The sequence below is a fragment of the Arachis hypogaea genome, chromosome 18, assembly GCF_003086295.3.
Source record: "Arachis hypogaea cultivar Tifrunner chromosome 18, arahy.Tifrunner.gnm2.J5K5, whole genome shotgun sequence".
Classification (NCBI taxonomy): Eukaryota; Viridiplantae; Streptophyta; class Magnoliopsida; order Fabales; family Fabaceae; genus Arachis; species Arachis hypogaea.
The window spans coordinates 129,409,897-129,418,851 of record NC_092053.1 but is presented as its reverse complement, the minus strand read 5'-3'; positions in this window follow the sequence as shown (position 1 = coordinate 129,418,851).

Here is an 8,955-nt window from a genome sequence, read left to right as displayed (position 1 = left end):
CACAATTCCAAAAATAATAACAAACAGACAACATAATATTCCACATTTTTAATATTCTAATTTCAGCTTCAACTGCACTAATTTTCCATCTTAGAGATATTTTTCAATGGTCTTCACTAACTGAACTTTCATTTCTGCCAACTATGGCTTCTTCTTCTTCAACATCTGCTCATTTAAAAAAGCCACACCATCTCTTACTAGTAGTCTACAACACCAAAAATCCAAAAAAAAAAAATGAGAGGAGGAACAACTACAAAATCAACAAGCATTTGAGAAATAAGACACACAATTAACTTGCAACAATTCAACCAACTCATATTATAGTTAGAGCATCCATAGAATGGTCTTTCTGGATTGGAATCCGTCCCAGACCACCGAAGAATAGGACGCAACCCACAACCGCACCAATGTGGAACCTTTCCATCTCTGTCACGGTGTGCGTTCTTCACCAAGCCATCACGCGAATGAGCTCTACTAGAGCTACCTGAGCTTTAGCTACTACTTCCCAACATTCTTCTCACCTCTTGGCGACAACTCTTCGATTTGGAGAAATTGGGAGTTCTAGGTTTTATTTGAAATTTTTAGGGGTTAAATTGATGCCTTCAAACATTTTACCACGTCATCTAATTGCTAAGGTGTCAGGTGTCTACCAAAATTGCCAGCTCAACCTTTTGGTGACGAAAAACGACGAAAGGGCCAACTTGAGGCGTGGGGCAAAATTTCAGGGTACAATTAGAGTCAATTAAAACTTTGAGGGCTAAATTGAGTCGGGGGTCAAATTTCAGGGGCCAATTTGAGTATTAACTCTCAAATTGAGAATGAAATTTCCAAAGTTTAGGGCATTTGGATTTGGTTTTTTTTTTTATTATCTTGGTTGGGTTGAGGTAATGGCTAATGAAATTATAGGATTGATCTTTTTTAATGGCGTGGGATGCAGGAATTGTTTCAATCTGGAAGTTTCATAATTGTTTTAATGGTGGGTTTTGGAAAGTGGACCGGACCATTTTTCAAGCCGGTTCTCGGTTAAACCGGTTGGATCGGCCAGTCCGACCGATCTTTAAAATACTGATTATTGTTATAAAAAATCGGTTTTATTCGGATTAGTTAAAAAATTTTAAAAAATCAGTTTATTAAAACGTCTAATAATATGACGATACATAAGCGTCTTTAAAAAAAGATATTTTATGCAACTTTATGGGAGCATTCCCCTTGAAAGATTTGGCAGCACATTTGATCAGATCCTTTTATGCCATGATGGTAAAAATATAAACAATATGTAAAGCGGCTTGGCTTTGACTCTTCAACAAGGCTTCACAAGAATTCAGACAACCTGATCAGAATTTTTAATCATCTGCTACACGTGTCCTTCAATTATGTAAATCTATATGAAATTGTATCTGTACACTAGAGTGACCCAAACAATAATAATAAGGTATTATATTATAACAGTACATTAAAAAGAAAAGACAAGCCTTAATTAACTCTATTATTATATTCGTAGTACACCAGAATATTTTATAAATTACAACAAAAGGTCAAAAACATTGTCTCTCCATACTTATCTAGAGGTTACAAGTTCGAGTCTCTTTATCTTTAAAAACAAAAAAAAAAGATCGAGAACATTGTCTCTGCAATTCAAGCTCTACATCAATTAAAATTGGACTTGGTACATTAAAATGTTCAAGGCTTAACATAACAAGTGTAAAGTGCAACTTACCTTTCTAAAATTTCCAGTAAACATGTCTAAAATTTTTATTTTGTTTTCTTTTGCATAAGCAGCAAGTAATCTGCTTCTTCTATTGAAACAGATACATGGATATTCCTGAAATTAAAATCACAATTCACAACTTAAATACTTTTCTAAATTTCTTAGGATCCTCTAGCTTCTCAAGACACATAAGTGAGTGTACTGCCTCCGGGGATAATCATCTGAATCCATAGCAGGCAGGGGAAAATGACCATGTCTCTTTGTCCAAATCAAAATAAAGAATCACATGATAAACACTCCAATTAATAGAAGGCATGACCGCTGATTTGCAGTGATTGGAATGTGAATCCGGTATAGGATTTCCACAACATGGCATGCTTCTTCTAGTAGGCATATTCTTCAAACAAGCATCACAATTTATGGTGCACTAATTTAGGCTCATTAAGAAAGTACACTTCACCTCAACTTGTAAATCCAAACCACTCCTTTTAAATCTATCTGCATGCCTTTATATATATATATATAATAGTTTATGAAATTCGAAAAATCTTAGGGGCAGCAATTTTTACCAATTTTGGCGAAGACAAATACCAAATTTTCTTTAATATTGACTTATGTGTGTAAACTTTAGTAAATATTAATGTAAATTGTATTAACTTATATATGTAAATTTTGATAAATATAAGTGCAAACTATGTATTTTATGTGTAAAATAATAATATTTATTGACCTTGTAGTACTGCTGAAAAGAGAAAATCATATATAAAAAAATCAGTAAATATTATACTAACATATAGTTTAATTCGAATTACCACCTCACTCCACGTACATGGGAATACTATAGAAAATTAGGGATGAAAACATAAATTAAAAGACAAAGGTTGAATCAAACTATAAAACAGAACATTGAAAACATCTTTCTATTATTAAACTTTCATATATTTATAGTCCAACTTAAGCTTTAATGAAATCAAGTACAATCTTGTCTTTCATTATTATTTTTATACAACCACCCAGAATTTAACAATAACATAAGTACCTACAACTTGAAATGCAGTATTTGAACAGCTCATGATCAGTATTCAGATCACCTCTATTTAATAGTTTTGTTATCTTGGCATGTTTATATTCGAATCAATAGCCTCTGTATAATATTAATACTTGAAGATTCCATTTTTTACATGCCGTAGTTTCCCATGAATGAATAGTCATTAATTATTTTAACAAAGAGACATTTCTTTAAACAGCCTTGTCATAAATTTTTTTAGCATTATCTATAATGAGTTTAAAAAGAATGGGAGTGGGGTAATCACTATATTATATTGAGGAAGAAATTGGATAGCTAAAAAATGCTAATTGTTACATCAACAACCAAATTTCCATCAATATTTTTTTTTAAATTCAGCTTTGCTATCTTAAACCCAGTACAATTTGTCATCAGTGCAAAAAAAGTGTTAAAAGAAATATTTTACGTGAACAGAGAGAAGATAAAACAAATTATCTTAAAGCAGTAAATTGGAATTGAAAATAAACATAGTACTGAGATAAATAATTGATAGCATTAATAACAAAATTGGCAGTGCTAGAAAGACTTCACCAAGAGAAGGTGGAAACATGCTTTTAAGAGTCAATAGGCTTGGATTTTAAAGTAGAACCTACTATAAATACCTAGAAGCTTCAGCGGCGGTTCAACAGGTAAAGGAGGCTTGGAGCGCGGAGGTGAGAGCTACCTGAATAGAATGGAGATCAGAACAAAAAGAAAATTCACATCAAAAGGCAACCAACCCTCAACCAAATCAAAATAAACCAAACCATCTATGAAACCAACATTAGTGAACTTTCTAAAAAGCTTCTCAAATCTCTCAGTCAATGACACACATAAATTGATATGAGCCTATTAACAATAGCTGCTATTTTCGGCCCAATACAAGAAGCTGAAAGTGATGAGGAGGCAATTGGACCAGATAAAATTAGAGGCGTGTGAAGAAGTAACCAACTTGGATGAAGGACTACGAGCTGTGAAATAGAGACGCTATAGAATAATAAAATTAGAAGTAGTATCAAGTTAGTTAAGTAACAACTTAGAAAGAGAAAAAAGATTAAAAGGGAAGGCAAAGAATGGTAAGAAATATAAATTGTTATTATTGAGGAATGCTTCTCTTACTCGAAAGGAAAAATTATTGTTCATTCCTTCAGATTATATACACACTCATATTTGATTTTATTCAATTCATCGATGCATGATCTTCTTGTTCTTATTTTGTGGTTGTTATACTGTTGCTTGAGCTTGAATTATTGAACAAGCTATTAATTGGTGCTCTTGTTGAGAGAAGTCCATGATGACTGATGAATTTATATTTGATGATAATGTTTGGCTTGAAATGAGTGAATTTTATCATATAAACTTGCACTTATTCATTGAAATAGCATGTTTTTATGAATTCTCTCTTAATTATGCTTAATTGTTAAAAACATATTTTTGTGCTCTAAATTGTCAAATTAATTTCACCTTTATTCTATTCAATGTCTTGATATATTTGTTGAGTGATTTCAAGACTAATAGGCAAGGATGACTTAAAGAAGTGGAAGCAAAAACATGCAAAGTGAAAGAATTCATGAAGAAACAAAGGAGAACGACATTCGGATTTGTGCGTATGCACACAACGCACAAGTAAAAAATTGGCTAGTGTGTGTACGCACACAATGGTGTATACACAGAAGTCTGGATGCGTGTTTCATTTAAAAAGTCACGTGATTCACGAATTGGAGGCTGTCTTGGCCCATTTTTTATGTCTTGAAGTCATACTAAAGCTCACTTTTTGGAGGGGACACACCACACACCATCGTATCATCATTTTAGATTTTTTTTGCTAAGCTTTTTCATAATTTTTCTAAAAAGAGAAACTCTCACTTCTCTCTAGGTTTTATTAAGGTTTAAGCAATTTATAACTTGTTTTAACTGTAAGTTGCTTTTAATTTTCTTATCCTTTACACTATACTTTACCTAAATTTTCTTGTAATTGAAGTTACTTTGTTAGTGTATGAACTGGTGAATTCTTGAATTTTACATTAATGAATTTGATGTTTTGAGGTTTATATATGCTTAGTTGAGTTGTTATTGTTGATTACTTGCATTGTTTAGTTATAGTTTTCATTAGTTTTTGCAATTTATTATGCTTTATTTCCATGCCTACTAAGTGTTTGATGAAATGTTTACTTTGAGTATGGAGTAGATTTTTATCTCTTGGATTAGGGATTGAGGAACTAGGATCCTAGAGTCATTAATGTCCAACATTGAATGGTAGCTTTGGGTTATTAGTTGATCTTGTTTCTACTAACGCTAGCCTTTTATTAAGCTTAATTAGTAAGTTGGCTAGAATTTGTGGATTATGACCAATTATGCCTACTTGCATTGGCTTTCTCCATTGTTTATATTAGGGGTTAACTAAGTGGGATGAACTCATTGCAATTGCCATGGTTGTGGTTATGACAAGGATATGAATCCTTAACTCTCAATCCCTAGTCAAGACCCTATTTATACATTTGAATTACAATCTTCATTAGTTTATTGCTTCAACCTTTCATAGTTTGATTTAATTGTCTTTTAATATAGTTTTAGTCTAATCATTGTTCTTCATTCATGCTTGCTTAGTTAATTGTTTTGCTTGCTTATTAATTCTAGTTCTTTGCTATTTAATTGTTGTTGACTCATTTAACTTCTAGTCTCTTTAATTTCCGTTTTTATGCGTGAAAACCCCCGAATTCATAACCATTGATGTGCACTTAATTGCTAGTTCAAGGAAGAACGACCCGGAATTAATACTCCCGGTTATTTGTTTGTAATTTTGTGACACTCTTGTTTAAACTTTGATTCGGGTTGTTTATTTGTTTGGAGCTATACTTATAATGAATCCACTCTTTCAATTAGCGAACTTTTAAACCGACATTCGCCTCGCATCAATGACTGAAGGAACTTGATTAGAAGAATTAACACTCTCCAATAAGCATGACATAGCGACAATGAGCCGTGGTTTAGTGGACGTAAACGAACGGATAACAGAGACACAACAGCAGCTTACAATGATGGATTCATCACTACGTGTTATTGAAAAGCTACTCCGTGAGGGTCTAAAACACAAGGCAGCTAGTGGTGATCCCAGTTTTGCAAGAGATGATGTGGTGGAAGGATCTAGATCGTGGTCTGTGAATTTGAATGGAGAACCGCAATGACCATGGAAATTGAAGGTGGCTAACCTTCCCATGTTCGAAGGAAATGGAGTAAAGGACTGGGTTTTTTGGGAAAGACAATACTTGGAGATATTCAACATTCCAATTGAATAAAGGATTCAGGTATTATCCTGCCAACTTGTGGGTGCAGTCTATGCGTGCTACCGCTGGGGAGTCAACAACAATATTACTTATACCTGGGACTCATTCCTTGATGCTTTGAATGTTCGTTTTGGCAAAAACGTGTTCTATCCAAGAACAGCTCTCAAGGAATTGAAGCAGGTTGGTTCTGTGTAAGAGTATCAGTGTCAATTTAAAGAACTGAGCAACAGTGTGACAGGGCTGAGTGAAGAGTGAATTGTGGTCCTATTTACAGCTGGGCTCCAAGAGCACCTGAAGTGTGAGCTGCTGCTAGCCCAGGCCAATTCTTATATCCAAGCTGTCTCTCTTGCCAAACTACATAAGCAGAAACATGCAGTAACATTGGGCCTCACAAAAAATAATGACAGTAAACCAAACTCCTCATTTGGGCCACCGAATTGGTTTGCACCCAACCGGACCCTACACCTAGTTTCCCAGCTTCAGAAACCCATCACTCCCCCCTCACATCCTCAACCCATTTTCCCCCCTCACCTTGTCAAACCATTCTTCCTCACTCGCACAACCACCGCTGGTCAAGAAACTCACCAGTGCCGATATACGTGCATGCCAGAAAAAAGGACTTTGTTATTACTGCGACGACAAGGATACCCCTGGTCACCGCTGCAAGTCGTCATTGCAACTCCTAGTAGGGGAAGAGGAATTACAAGAATTGATGCAATAGCCTCAAACAGTAGTCATCAAACCAAAGTCTGATTTCAATGACGCTAAGAAAGGAGATGAACAACCACCCAAGATTAGCTTGAATGCACTCGAAGGGGAGTTTCATCCAGAAACGCTCAGAGTTCGTGGTACCCACTCTAATCGGCAATTGATGATCCTTGTTGATGGTGGAAGTACTCATAATTTTGTGAAAGGGTCTGTGGTTAGGAAGTTGAATTTGTCGCTCAGACCAACCCCTGCTCTACAAGTGATGGTGGGTAATGGTGATTCCATCTATTGCGGAGCAATAAGCCAGAACTTAGCACTAACGATTCAAGAATATAATTTTGCGGTTGATACTTATGTAATAGACTTAAAGGGGGTATTGGCGTTGTCTTAGGGGCGTACTGGATGATGCGGTTAAGGACAATTAGGATCAACTACATGGAATTATTCATGAAATTTAAAATCATGGGTAAACGAGTAATGTTCCAAGGTGAGTGGCTGTTGAAAGATGCTAGTCTTAATTTCAGAAAGCTTAAGAAGCTAAATAAGAACAAAGCTATTGTCTTCATGTTTCATTTAAATGTTACCACCACTGATTCCACACCACAAGCTACTGTAGAAGATGAAAGTGTTCAAAGGATTCTTGTTGAATTTTTAGAAGTATTTGAAGAGCCCACTAAATTGCCGCCGTAATGCGAAATCGATCACCCTATTCATCTAGTTCCTGGCTCTGCACCAGTGAGTATACGACCGTACCGTTATCCCTACTTTCAGAAAGAAGAAATGGAGAGGCTTGTGGAAGAAATGCTAAGTACATGGATTATTCGCGATAATCCAAGTGCTTTCTCTAGTCCAGTACTGCTAGTCAAAAAGAAGGATAAAGGGCGTGGTATTTCTGCGTAGACTATCGAGCTTTCAATTCTATTACAGTAAAAGATAAGTTTTCGATTCCTACTATTGATGAAATTTTAGATGAATTGTATGGTGCTGTCTATTTCTCTAATATAGACTTGTTAGTCCAAAATAGTTTGCAATATTTTGTTCCTATTTCATCAAGATAAATAATAAAAATTTTACCAAAAGAAGATAGGATACAATTTATAATTATCCTTTATGCATAAGCACTATTATATATAATTGTTCATGATCTGTACAAAAAGGGAAGTAAGTTAAAAGGACGAAGAAGAGATGTACAATAGCTTTCATCTATGTTTTTTTACCATTGTATCCCCTAAATCAGAAAAGAAATTAAGTACATAAAGAATATAATTTAAATATTGAGAAGACTCAATATGTGAAGAGTTGTGATAAATTAACTTTGTATGAAATAAAAATGATAAAATTTATAATAAAAAATTATAACAACTTAAATAATAGGAACAAAATAAAAAATATAAAAAAGATAGTACAATAACAAAAAATAATATTTTATAGTTTATAAAAAATAAAAAAATAGAAATAATACATTCTAGGAGAAAAAAAGTATTATAAAATGAAAGATAAATTTATAAAAAAATGAAATTTTGTTTTAGCATATATAACTTTTTATAGTAAATAAGTTATAAATTATAAGAATAGGTAAAATAAAAAAGAAAGGAAGGAATTTGTGCCTTTTTTAATAAATTAAAAAAATATTCACAACTACATAATTAATGGTAAAAATATAACTATTAGACATTAAAATTGCAAGGACATATTAACAGAAATATTAGATTTGATATTAAAATAAAAATATAAACAATTAATATAAATCTAAAATTTAATTAAAATATTTTTTTAATCAAAAAATGAAATGAAGAGAAATTTCTAGTAAACAATAACTCAAACATTATCGTGACAATAAAATTGAATCAAATAACATATATTTAAATTAATTTAAATTAAATAATTAATATAATAAATTAATTATAATTATTTAGTTTAATAAAATAAGTTAAATAAATAAAAAATATATGTCATGTAAAAATTATAACACTTTTAAAAATATTAATCAAAATACACAAGGCAAAAAAAATAATACAAATTTAAAAAATATTTATTTATTTTAGTCAAATCAAATAATTAATATAATTAATTAGTATAGTTAATTTGGTCAAATAAAATATTAAATATTTGATATTTATCTCAGTTAAATTAAATAAATAATTAATTATACTGCTTTTAAAAAATCAGTAATCAACATATATAAGATGGAAAAATCAATGTAAATTAAA